This window comes from Pinus tabuliformis, chromosome 5_2, assembly GCF_031772625.1.
Source record: "Pinus tabuliformis cultivar Carrire ecotype Pingquan chromosome 5_2, CPIR1, whole genome shotgun sequence".
In the NCBI taxonomy this organism is placed as follows: Eukaryota; Viridiplantae; Streptophyta; class Pinopsida; order Pinales; family Pinaceae; genus Pinus; species Pinus tabuliformis.
Genome location: NC_142306.1, coordinates 209,227,872 through 209,242,638, shown reverse-complemented (window position 1 = coordinate 209,242,638; position 14,767 = coordinate 209,227,872).

Sequence of the window (14,767 nt, the reverse complement as noted above, 5' to 3'; positions counted from 1 at the left end):
GGATATATAAAAGAGAATGTTTTTATGTCCTAGTCTGAAGGATTTGCTGTGGAAGGACATGAACATAAAGTATGCAAACTTGTGAAATCCTTGTATGACCTCAAATAAGCACTGTGAGCCTCATATGAACAACTAACTGAGCATCTTCTAAAACTCAATTTCAAACATTATGATCTTGATGATGCAACTTTATTTGTCAATAAAGTTGGGAAAATAGTTGTATATCTTGTGGTATATGTAGATGATATTTTGATGATAGGGAAAAATGAAAGCTACATAGCATCCATAAAGAATGAATTGAGGAAAGGTTTTGAAATGATTGATTTGGGCTATGTTCATTACTATCTTGGTATTGAAGTAACTCAACATCAAAAGTCCATATCCATTTCTCAAAACAAGTACATTGGAGATCTGTTGAATAGGTTTGGCATGACAGAATGAAATCCTCTTACTACTCCAATGGAGCAAAACTTAAAGCTCACATCCATTGAAGGAAAAGAATTTGAGGATGCAACAAAGTATAGACAGCTTGGAGGAAGTCTCAACTACCTAACTACTACCAGACCAGACATTTTGTTTACTGTTGGAATCCTCTCCAAGTTTATGCAAAAGCCTTGTGAGGGACATTGGTTTGCTGCAAAAAGAGTTCTAAGGTACTTGAAGGGAACTCAAGACTTTGGAATCAAATATACACAAGTGGATGACTTCAGATTGATTGGATACTCTAATTCAGACTTCGATGGAGACAAAGAAGCTGGGGTATCTACTTCAGGTTATGCTATGAGTCTTGGATTAGGAGATGTCCTTGGAGATCACACAAAAAATTAGTTCTAGAAGATTCCACAACAGAAGAAAAATATGTGGCAGAAGCTGAGGCAACAAAAGAAATTGTGTGGCTTAGGAAAATTCTCGAATATTTGCAGGTAAAATAAGTATAATACCTCGGCAATAAAGTTGGCCAAGAACCCAAAGTTCCATGATCTAACGAAGCACATCAATACTAAATTTCATCGTATTCGACATCATGTTGAGACCAAAACAATCCATCTCCGCCATTGTTCCACTAGTGAGAAAATTGCAGACATCTTCACCAAAGCACTTGGAAGAGAAAAGCTTGAATGATTCAAAATGATGCTTGGACTCACCAACATCCCTTCAGATTAAGGGGGGGAATGTTGACACCTAATCATCAGGATTGGGTGAATAACTGTAACTAATATAAATAAATAATAAGAAATATGAATAGTCACCGAGAGATGAAGTGAATAGTCTCTCCTGATGTATATAATAAAGACCAACCTGAATGAATATGAACGAATTGATTTTGAGGAGTTACTGCCTGGTCTGACCAAAATAAGTAATGTTTGGATGTGTATATACATTTTTTTAGGCATTTAATTTATATAATTATCATAGTTCTTTATAATTATATAATTTAGCAATAAGAACAATATCGATTGAGTAGACCCTTTGGAATTTTCATTTAATTATCAATAACTATCATAGTTATTGAGAATTAAATTAAAATAAAAAAGGGTTAGCTCAATTGATATTTTCTTGTTGTTTGTTCCTAAGTACCTCACCATTGGGAGGCCACAAGTTCAATTCTCCTCGACCCCCTAGAGGCAAGGGACTATTAGTTTAGCTCACTATATGTCAACCCTTAGGGTTGATATGCCTAGATATTCTTTGGAAAAAAAACATAAAATAAGTTATAAATAGGGACTTGCATCACTCTGGATCCTCTTTTGGAATTGTCGTGGTTTTCCATGGTGTAAAGGTCTTATGCTAAGTTGGATCTTGAGTGATATTTATTTGATTATCTTAGTTGAAACTTTGGAACATGATGAATCTAAGGTCTCTCACCTTGAGAAATTCACTCTTTGGTTAGCTTGGAATAAGAAATCCTCTCGGAGGGGTTTTTGGTGGTATAACCTGTTATGTAATTAACATTGTTTCCTCTCACACCTAGCTTCATAAAATCAGCCCCTTCAATCAGTACATTTGGATCAAGATCTCTAATTCTACCACTAATATGATCTTTATTGCAATCTTCTATTTCACTCCTATCAACTCTACATCCTATAAGAAAAACAACTTGGGTAATAATTTGCTTTCAATACCCTAGGAAAAGATAGGTACAACCTAAGGAATGAAGGTAATATCCTTTTTCCTAGGGACTTTAATGCTAGAACTTCTATTAACCAAACTATTATGTTAAGTAACAACTATAACCCCAACCCCTTGTGGCTTGATGAAGATAGAAACTTATCTAATAGATTGAAGAGAAACTATAGGACATAATCTATAACATATTTGGCACTAACCTCCTCAAACTTTGTAATTTTGAGGACCTAATTGTTTGTAATGGTATTAACAGGTGGCCTCTCTTCGGTCAGATGACTTGTTTCCATTGGCTAGGTACCAGTGTCATCAATTGTGATAATATTCTATTTCACTCCTATCAACTCTACATCCTATAAGAAAAACAACTTGGATAAAAATTTTCTTTTCAATACCCTAGGAAAAGATAGGTACAACCTAAGGAATGAAGGTAATATCCTTTTTCTTAGGGACTTTAATGCTAGAACTTCTATTAACCAAGCTATTATGGTAAGTAACAACTATAACCCTAACCCCTTGTGGCTTGATGAAGATAGAAACTTAGCTAATAGATTGAAGAGAAACTGTAGGACATAATCGATAACATATTTGGCACTAACCTCCTCAAACTTTGTAATTTTGAGGACCTAATCATTTGTAATGGTATTAACAAGTGGCCTCTCTTCGGTTAGACGAATTTTTTCCATTAGCTAGGTAGCAGTGTCGTCAATTGTGATATTTGTAACACCCATGTCCTCATTCATATTACAAAATCTGAGCTACTTAATGGTTACGTGCCAAAATTTGACCACAGACCTCTGTGTTTATCCCTCAATCTTGTTATTCATACCACCCATGTCATGCAGGAGAGCAGTGAAAGCAAAAGGCACATTCAATTCAATATAAGTAATGTCAACCTTTTCTTAAGGGATTTACAAAGGGATTTAGGCTCCATGGCTTATAATAACAACATTGATACAATTTATTACCATTTTACTACTACCATTTCCATTATCATTAGCAAGTTCTCTAATGAGACTTCATATAATAAGAAAAATAGAGCTTCCAATCCTTGGTATGAAAAGCACTGTAAAATTGCTAGGAAATATAAGTATATAAATCATTAAGCTTTAGAATATAAGTATATACAAATATCTCATCAAGAGGAAAAAGAGGTCATATATTAATAAGAGATAAGAGTATATTCTCCACCTTTCTAAATTTGTGCCGAAAAAGTTTTGGCAGAATCTGCTTGTTCGTAAAGCTAAATATAATCATTCTATCCCCCTAGAAAATTAGGAAAACTATCTTAAGAAGTTGTATGAATCTCCAGACACTATGGGCACCATATTAAAAACTCCTATTAAGGAAAATATATTTTCTGTGGAATATGTTGAGCCTAGGATTAATAAGCTCGCTAATGGGAAAGCTAAAGATATTGAATGATACCAAGATGAGATCTTTAAAATGGGAAGATCTATCCTTAGTCCTCATCTCCACAAGCTTCTAAATTTGGCTGCACATCATGGATTCCCTAAGATTTGGATGAAAAGCCTTATTATGGCTATCTTTAAAAATGGGGGAAAAATCCTTCCCTCTAACTAAAGGGACATTATGATTACCCACATCTCGGCCAAGTTATATGGGCTCATTTTTCAAAATAAGCTTAGCCTTTGGCTTGAAAACCATGGTATACGAGTTAAAGGAAAAGTTGGTTTTAGGAGAAATTACTCAACTACCAACGATCTTGTCACTCTCAGGATCATTACAAAAGAGTGAAGCAAAAGGAAAGTCAATCTCTTTTGTTGTTTTGTGGACTTTAGAAAATATTTCGACATTGTTCCTCGAGATAAGCTCTAGGAAAGACTTGAAGAGATCATGGTTCCTCCTGAAATTAGTATTGTTTTGATCTTCCTCTACGAGACTGTCATTGCCAAGCTTAAGACCAACGAAGGGTGGTCTAGAGATATTAAATGCAATATTGGGGTTAACTAGGGGTATCCCCTATCCCCTACCCTTTTTGGCATTTACATCGATAAGCTTGAGCATTATCCGGAAACTATAGGTTATGAGGGCAGCAAGCTTTATTGTATAATAATTACTCTTCTCCTTTATGTTGATGATATCATTCTTTTTGCTAAATCCATGATGAACTAGAGAAGCAACTTAAGACTCTTCATGTCCACTCATATGATAGTTAATACCAACAAGACTAAGTCATGATTATTAAATAAAAAAAGATCACCCATGGTAGTTTCCTCTATTATAACCATTGTTTAGAGCAAGTTGATTATTACAAATATTTGGGTATTGAGTTTCCTCATCATCTCATGTTGGGACAGGGTCCGCTAGGTTAAGTTTTGTAATTAATTTTGTATACTTGTAAAGTCTCTATGTTTTGAGGGAGCAGAGCGCGAAGGTCATAGGAGTCAAAAGGGGCTTTAGTCCCTTAGTTTCTTAGAATATAGGGAACGTTTTGACCCACCCATGGTCCCCAGACAATGGTATTGTAGAAGAGAAAGTTATAAATAAAGGAGTCATAGAAAGTCTAGGAGGAAAGTGAAGAATTGAAAATCATTGTATGGGCAAGTAAGCTAAGGCGGGAAAGTTTTTTCCTGTACTTAGTAAAAGGGGAAGGCTCCTACTGCTAAGTGCATGGAGACCTTGGTAAGTTCACACGCTAACTATGCAGGCCCCTGTAGCTGAGTGCATAGCAAGGAAGAGTTTGAAACCAAAAAGAATACATCTAATAAATACTATTTTGAGCCGTAATTGTCTATCTGTGCATTTGTATTTACTTATGCAATTTCTTTATATTCACTCTCTTATCTAAATTTATAGAATGAAATTATTATTAGATGTGCGAAATTATTAGATCTTATCATTTACTTGATTTTATGAATGTTTAAAGAACTTCGCGAAGGGTTAGATTCTGTTTCTGCAAGTTACTGCAATTATCTATATTGTAAGGGTTAGGGTTCACAAAGATCAGAATAAGCCTTAGGAATCACAGAAACCCATCAAAATGACCTCTGGATGTAGAAACCTAGTTATTTCATCCCCCAATACTGCTTTGAGCGAGACTACAACATGCGCTACGTGGGTTGTTGCTAAAAGTGCTAGCAATTTAGGGTTTTGTTGGTTAGTGCATCTAACTTTGAACTTGGTTAAGGACCCCTAAAACCAACAGATGGTTTTGTTTCCAAGACCAGGATCTATATGAGGTATGTGTGATTTCAAATAAGTGGTTCCCCACTAAGAAAGATATTGAGAAGTGGATAGATCATAAGTTGCACAAGTTTGCAATCTAGGAAAATAGGAATCTACACCTGTCAAAGGAAGCATTAGGGGAATTTTGAGGTCTGGAATAGGCCTCATAAGAAAAATTTACAACCAAAGAAAATTTTATAAGAACCAATAAGATGCAAGATGTTGATGTCAACCATGGGGGATGATTCACCATTTTTGGATAAAAAAAGTAAAAAGATAAAAAATAAATGAATAATAAAACTACTTTTTTAGCTCGTATTTTCAACTTAACTCCCTAATGTTTTACTCAATTTCAAGTGGTAGTACTCGTTGGATGCAAAATTTAATTCCTCGTCCAAGGAGTACCCATGTTGCTTACTTTCTATGTACCCTGCTACATGAAAAATGAAAAATGCATGAAAAAACGTGATTGCAATCACGTTTTTCATGTATTTCTATTTTTTCAAGCAGTAAGGTCCATCGAAAGTATTCAACATGGGTACTCCCTGGATGAGGAATCAAATTATGCATCCATCGAGTGGTTCCACTCAAGATTTGAGTAAACCCATTGGGAGATAAGTTGAAAACACGAGTTGAAAAAATAGATTTTCTTTTTTCTCTCTAAAATTTGATGATGCAATCTAATCTTCTTTTATTATTTCCACTATTATTTTATAATTTCCTTAGGAGGCCCATTTTAGACCTCAAAATTCCCCTAATGAGTGGATGAATTGATACTTATTCACAAACGAATGCGAGGTATTCTTCTTCTCTTTTCTATAAGAATTACATGACTGATTCTCTAAATTAGTGGACAGTCAGGGTAGGTGGAAGCTTGACAACCCTATTGTATGGATCCCAAAACTGATGAAGTGCCTGAAGGCTTTAGAAAATAAAATTTCACGGGCTATCGATTACTGGATCGATAGTGTTCTGGGAGGATTCATTACCGAGTTCGCGATCAATACATCCACCATTTAGAGTGAAGCTAAGTGTGGGTTTTTCAAGGGTCCAAGAGGTAAGTATATGAAATCTTTGAAGACTTGGATTAAAATTTTATTGTGTGAAAAATGAGCACTGCCCTTGAATTGATGTTTGGGACTACATGAAATGGAAGAGCATTCAGAAGGAACCTAGATTTGGGTGTTGAATACAGTTCTTTGTTGCGATTATCTGATAGTGATGACAAGAGTACTATTTTGAAGACACCACGAGGTACACTACAGACTATAATTCAGGGTATCATTGGGATACCACATCCATCCTCTCCACTTCCACCTCCACCTCCATCTCGCACACCTACACCTCCGCCTCCACCTCCACTGACAACATTCAACATGGAAAATGCAATGAATATGAATTTATTTAAGGGTCTGGGGACTGAAGACCCTCAACAATTTTGGTTTGTAGCAGATGTTGTATGGAAGGCACAACAGATTAGGGATGACAACATGAAGAGAGCACAGTTGGTTACAGTGCTACAAGATAGAGCACCAAGTTGTTATATCAAGTTTTGTTCAACTAAACAAAATGCGACATGTAGGAAACACAAGAAGTGTTGAACAATGAGCTTAAGAAGCCTAAATCTCAAGCCCAGTCAATGACGAAATTTGAAGAGATCCAACAAAGGGTAAATGAGTCCACATGGGACTTTGTCAGAGGCTTAAGTGTCTACTCCAATAGGCTAATATGAGGATCACAGATGATCAACACATAGATTGGTACATTTATTTGTTATTGCCTCATCTAAGATTTCCACTGTCACAACAAAAAATAAGAACACAAGTTGAAGCTTTAGATATTGTTATGCAATTGGAGGCTTCACCCATTTAGGATACAAATATATGAGTGCAATAGATTCAGTCACAGTTGGCTAGCTTACATATGGAGTTATAGAGCCTCAAGAAGGGAAAGGAAGTAAAGTTGGAGGTGCACGCAGAAGTTTGGTGCCTGAAATGCAAAGGCCATGGTGTTTCTAGGAAAAGTAGTGTCTTTTCGATCTGCTAGTCCCACTAAGATGGGTATCTATCTTAGAAACAAACAATCAAAATAACTTTTGATTTCCTTTATGTATGATAGATATGAGAGAAGCAGAGAGCACCAACCTAAATATTTCGCTTGGCTCCTTACTTGTTTCCTCTCTCCCTTGATAGAGCTTGCCACTCCTTTCCTACTTGTCCCTCTTTAGAGAATACATGTAGAGGCAAAGAAACAAAACACCATCAAAGCATAGAGATCTATAATACCATAAACAATGCAGAATCAGAAATACATTAACCATACAATTGCATTCAAAAATAGTAAGATTCACAAATACACAAGTATATGGAGGAAAACTAAAATAACATTATTGATAGTAGAAGAGAGGATTACAACCCAGTTGTCTGATCCAACATCATCCTCCCAGCATGAGAGCCCTCTTCACCTCATGAAAAGCAAGATCACCCAACAATACAATGTCTCAAAGAGAAACCAACAACACTTCCTTACAAATTACAAAATTCCAGCCTCTAGAACTCTCAGATGAGGGATCAATTTATAGATATTTACAGAGGGGTGAGTCAACTTCTGGGTTTTTGATTAGTGTCATTTCACTCGTAGTTCTTGGTTCCACTTGGAGATTTCATGATCTCTTACTCATCCCTGGGCGAATTCAGAGAGGCAAGTGTCATATGAGAAGTTTCTAGAAGATTCTCCAGGTTTCCACTTAGCAAACTGTCTCTACCATTTTTCTACTCTCACCCATCACACCCCATAGAAGGCCCTTTTAGTATGCATTACACCTGGCTAGTGTAGCAGCTAGTATGCATCACACCCTAAGCATGGAGCAACCTGTATGGTTTAGTTTTAGCTAGTTCTGAGTAGTTTTTCAGGTGGAACTTCTGGGAAATGATGTAATCAGTTGACCATGATCCTTTAGGGTGTGAAACAACACTTTTTGGGGTTTAAGAGCCCTTGGTTTATCAACATATGTGATTAGGGTTGCAGTGCCCAAATATGTCTATAACAGTTGCCCACTAAAGCATGAGGTCGTAAATCTTCTAATGTCAGGTGAAATGCTTTATCATGAGGATCCAAGGTCGTCGAACTGGAAGGTGACCTGTATAAAATAAAATACAATACATTATCTTCATATTATTTTCATGATCTAGCTGAGGCGGGCATTCCCATGCTCAGCTTTATAAATTCATTTTCATGTACATAGGATAGATAACCATCTGCGGTTGGAGACTAGTGATTCCTTGTATGTAGAGTCCTCATCCTTTAGCTTGGATGATCATTTGTGCAGCTTTTGTGTACATTTGATGTCTTTATTTTCCTAAATATATCACAGCCCAGATGGATGAAACTAGATCCACGGTCTTCAAACTTGTCCAATCTTTGCTCGATGTACAAGTTGATCAATGTGAAAAGATGTTCTGAAGTCGAACATGGAAACACATCCCCTGATTACCAGCCAATGATGTAAGCTTTTAATAGGCATGAGAGGAATCATAAATAATGATAATGACCCTCAAGGTACTATAGTAAAACTCATGTAGTGTTAATATATGAGTCAATGTCGAACACCACGCAAAATCTTTCGGTCGAAGGCCATTGATGTAAACTTGTCGCTGGAAGTGAGAAACTTGCCATTGAGGCATGCAAGCTTCAAAGTACTGAAAGGTTTGTTTCTAAGTCAACTTCTTGGATAATGAGTTGATGTCGACAAGAAGTGACTCGTCATTGGAGGGCCTTGATGTATCCCACATCTGCCACACGAAACGAAGCAAATGATTTTGTGGAGGTGAAAACGATCTAATGATACAAGGTTCAGGAATGGTGGTCATGAAAAATGGAGAGTGAAGGTATTGTAGTGGATGAGGCATTAGCTAGGTGGTAAATTCTCTGAATGACTTCTCTTGAACATGTTGGTGACACTGGAATGGATTGGTAGTGTTAACTCCAAAATATGGATGGTACGGAGGACCAATGGTGATATGACTGGTGCATGGAATAACCCAACCCGACTCAATCATGGTGATGGAGCGAAAGTGTCATGTTCAAGAGTGACCTGCTACCAATAAATTTCTTCAAGTTTTCTTCCCTTTTTCCCCAGTCATTGTTGACCAGTACCTCTTTATTTTTTTCAAGCTTGAGGAGGATAACGTATGCTTGTTCTATAATTTGCCCTTCGGGCCAACCTGTCACTATATTTTAGTGAGCCTAGCGACAGTGAAAATCGCTCTTGTCTAGATGGATAAGTCTGTTGCTATTGTTTTAATGAGTTTAACAACAAATATAACTCGGTCCTTTTCATGTTTAGAGAGTTTGAAAAGAGATGGAAAGGAAACTCCAGTAGTCCTTTTTCGTGGCATAATCCCTTAATTCCGAAAAAGTATAAAATAATACGAAAGGGATGACCTTTTGATTGCTTTAGTGGGCCGAATAAGACAAGCACTCAACTGTTTTGTGGAATGATCCCTCAGGTCCAAAAAGATTAAAATGTAGAGGAGGGATGGCGCTTCCCCTTACTTTAACGAGCTGGAAAGGCCAGTAGCTCGGAAATCTTTTCATATTTTACAAGTCTAAAAACAGCTTAAAAGAGACTCGTTTTTTAGGAACGAGTGATGTTTTCGAGTAGCAACTGGTTCCAGGTAAGTTTGGAACTTCTCAAACACGGCAGTGTAAAGAGGGTGGCTAATATAATCACTTGTCGCAACTATTCCTCAAAAGAGTAAACAATCAAGTGGAAGCACATGATCGGCCAAAAGAAATGAGGTGATGGTAAGAACACAACCAAGGCTCAAAAAGCTAATAGCAAGGAAATCACAAAGGTTATTTATCGAGGGTGGATTAATTTTATAATGAGCTTGAATCAGAGGAAACTATGCTCAGTGGTGGGTTTATATTTTAATGAGCTTGTACCCTGTGGGTAAATTGCTCATGCCAATCGTCTTTAAAGATGTCTCTTATTAGTAGGTTCATTTTTTAGTGAGCTTGACCCATGTGAAGTTTTGCTCATTGCCTTTTCTATGCAGGCTGGAAACGACCAAACTATAGAACTAACTACAATAAGAGTTAATGAACTATTGAGGTTAGGTAGGATATTTTTGTCTTTCTCCTAGATAAAACATTTCCTTTTCTTTGCCTACACACCACTGACAAAGGTGAGTGGTGGATCAGACCATTCACCTAAGCTAAGCAGTTGAGCTAAAAGTTAGGCTAAAACACTACGAGGTTAAAGTTAAACTGGTCGCTTTCACTTGCATAAAAAAGGTTTGCATGCCCCTAGGTGTTGAGAAAACAAGAATTTCTAGTTACCTTATCGAAGTTCCTGCATTTAAGCAGGATTGTTCCGTCTATGAAGCAGACAAAACACTTCCTTGGCTCTATCCATCGAAATAGAGAAAGGTGAATGGTGTGAGGTTCCAATCACTTAATGTACGAGGAGATAAATGTTTCAGACCAATCATATAACCTACAAGGAAATTTGTTTTTTCAGCTGGGTTCGCCTACCAAAGTAGACCAGGGTACATGCCCACTAAGCTTTGTTGCATTCACTGAATTACTCGCTGTAATTAGGTGGATGAACTTGAGCTTGAAGAGACATTCTTGATGCAAAGAGACCACTTAGGGATGGCGTTTGACTCGTAGCCATGTTTGAACTGGGAAATGAAAGTTGGTCAACAAGTTGCACCATTCGACCTTCATGCGAGAAGCACATTACCTGAAAGAGTGTGGAAACAATAGCTCCCATGCTATAAATGTAGTCACGCCCAAGGAGTAGATTGTAATCTACTGGCCCTTGGACTACCATCATGTTCAAATGAATGATTTTCCTTCTCAAAGTTATAGGAAAATTTGGAAGGATCCCTAATGGTCGACTGGTTCCTTTGTTGAAGCCTGACAAATTTCGATTCTCACGCAGAAGCGATGGCGAACCAAGTGCTTTCCATGCAGTTGAGGAAATGATACTCATGGAAGCCCCTTCATCTATGATAGTGCCATACATAATCGTTTTGTATTGTACTATGATTCAGAATGGTACATTAGATGGAAGGCAGGGTCCCGCTGGTAGATTCCAATCGAAGGAAACGACTAGATTGCTTGGAGGCGGGACCGAATAAATGGCTAGATAAATCTCTTGAAATGGGGAACTTCCATCCTGTTGTAAAGGAATAGGTAGATTTCCCCCATGTTTATTAGACTCTATGTTAACAAAAATGATTTGAATGGTGTCGTTCTTGTTCTCTTTGGAAACTATATCATCTGAAGGTGGACCTTCTGAAAGCAAGACTGGGTCGGCTACCATCCCGACCTATTGACTTTGGTAAGGTATGGAATCAGAGGTTTTATCTTCAATGGTAGGTGTTTCCATTGAAAACTGAGGTATGTCAGTCAGATTTTCAACTAGCGATACACTTGGTAAGAGTTTCTTGTATCCAGGCAGAAGTCGCTACGGTGAAGTTGGACGGTTATCCAAGACACTTTTAGCTTCATCCAGAAAAGGACAATGGTGAAGGGCATGATCACCTTCACATAACCTACAAGGAAATTTGAATCTTCTTTTTTGTCCATTGACTTCATTTTCGCTAATCGATGGTGTGTTCTCAACATGATCTACAGAGGTTGATGACACCGGATGGTGCAAACGGGGAGACCAGTCTCTCAAGATCCACAGAATGCAAGGACAATCTCGATGAAAGTGGTTTCCTTTGCAAATTATGCATGGATATTTAGGTTTGGAAGGTTTGGTGTGTGGATTTTCACCAGCTGATGCATGGTTTCCGCGTTGCTTGACTGGCGTCTTCTTCTTCTTCTCCTTCCCTTTATTCTTCTTCTTAGTTACTTGGTTTTTAGTATCACTAGTTTCACCAAGCAAGGAGGAAGAAGGAGAGGGAGAAACAAACGAAGTAGAAGGTGGGGGAGAAACTCTAGTATCATCTGGTTGCTGATTCGATTGCTGAGGAATTACGGTGTTTTGAACGACAGAGGTTGAGAATATCCATACCGGTACACCAATTGTGATACCTGGAAGGTACAATGTAGCCATATATGGAGCACCAATATCTCCCCAAGAAGAGAAAGGACTAAGATTCCTCCCAAGGGGAAATCCTTGATTGGTGGACTCCATTACCTCAACCTAAGATCAACAAAGGAACAGGGATGTTATTTCGAATTAAATAAATTTTATGACGCTTTGACGCAACTTTTCTTCTTCAATTTTTAAGAGTAAAGAAAAAGCTAAAGATGACTCTAGTCGCCTTCGATTTTTAATGAGCCTGAAGTGATAAGTGCTCAGATGGACCTTTTCTTTTAGGGAGTCGAAAAGGAATGAAAGTGACTACTCTAGAAATCTAGACAGAGGAATTACCAAACCAATCACAAAACTACAATATACACCTTGGTGGTAAATTAAAGAGAAATTAGCAAGGACTTTACATATGGCAGTCAATCTTCCCAAATGTTGTGTTCAGTGCATTGCGATCGATAGGGAGGCAGACATGGCTTCCTAAGGATAAACGATATTAGCCTATTGTGGTCTCCCAATATATACTCGATGGTATAGAGAGCACAACTCCGTACTGGCAATTGTCATATCAAAGAGGAGGAATCACCCAACCATCAATGAAAACGATAGTTACCACGTTTTACGACACCAGAACACATCTCAAGCCTAGATTTCTATATGTGTAGCGTTAGGTTCCAAAGCATTCTATGTTCATTGAGGTTTATTTAAGAGTTGATTTTCCTTAGAAGTTTGACTTTCAAGGTTCACCGCGTGATGTAGATGTAAAATTCCTAAATATGCAATCTAAAATGATAAAAAATCGTTTGTTTACTTTTAGCAATGAAAATCCTAGCTACTAAGGAAAGAAGAGTATGATTCTTTCAACAGAGAGCAGAGAGCACACACTAAATGCACTTTTCCTAAATCATTTTCTGCATGCAGTCTAAATGCAAATGCAGAAAAACTATTGATATACTAATCATAAGCAGCAAAACTACTGAATAGAGCTAAAAACAAGGAAGAAAAAACCAAATTCCAGAGAAGGAAACAATATCATTCGGTCATCGCACCTGTCCTTAAGGGAAACAGGGATGCATCTCACCTACAACACACAAGAAGTGTGATGCATCCCGACTGCCAGTTACAGACAGTGCGATGGACCATTGAATGAAACTAAGCTTGTATTTTGCTCAAATTTGGAAGCTAATTTCAGTGATTTAGGCTGAGCTATGATGGAAAATAACAACAAAGTACAAGGGTATGATCTTAAGAGGTTATTGAGCTACCACCAGGGCATTTAGGATGTTTGCAAGTCATATGTTCAGTTCATAAACCAACCCGGAGATTGACTGAAGTAGCATTGATCTACTTTGCACTTGCATAGCAAGTGCAATTCAAAGGCTAGCTAGCTTAACTTCAAGCTTTGTCTATAGTTTATAAAGCAAACAACAATAAAAAACAAACAAACTAATTGCTCCCCAGTGGAGTCGCCATTTTGTTTCCGGGAAAACTAGTGTCTTTTTTATCTTCTAGTCCCACTAAGATGGGTATCTATCTTAGAAACAAACAATCAAAGTAACTTGTGATTTCCTTTATGTGTGATAGATAAGAGAGAAGCAGAGAGCACCAACCTGAATCTTTCGCTTGGCTCCTTGCTTGTTTCCTCTCTTCCTTGATAGAGATTGCCACTCCTTTCCTACTTGTCCTTCTTTAGAGAATACCTATAGAGGCAAAGCAACAAAACACCATCAAATCATAGAGATCTATAATACCATAAACAATGTAGAATCAAAAATAAATTAACCATACAATTGCATTCACAAATAGCAAGATTCAAAAATACACAAGTATATGGAGGAAAACTCAAATAACTTTATTGATAGTAGAAGATAGGATTACAACCCAGCTGTGTGATCCAGCATCATCCTCCTAGCATGAAAGCCCTCTTCACCTCATGAAAAGAAAGATCACCCAACAATACAATGTCTCAAAGAGAAACCAACATCACTTCCTTATAAATTACAAAATTCCAGCCTCTAGATCTCCCAGATGAAGGATCCATTTATAGATATTTGCAGAGGGGTGAGTCAGCTTCTGGGTTTTTGATTAGTTTCATTTCACTAGTAGTTCTTGGTTCCAATTGGAGATTTCATGATCTCTTACTCATCCCTGTGAGAATTTAGAGAGGCAAGTGTCATACGAGAAGTTTATAGATGATTCTCTGGGTTTCCAGTTAGCAAATTGTCTCTGCCATTTGTCTACTCTCGCCTATCGCATCCCGCAGAAGGCCCTTTCAATATGCATCACTCCTAGCTAGTGTAGAAGCTAGTATGCATCACACCCTAAGCATGGAGCAATCTTTATGGTTCATCTTTGGCCAGTTCTGAGTAGTTTTTCAAGTGGAACTTCTGGAAAATGATG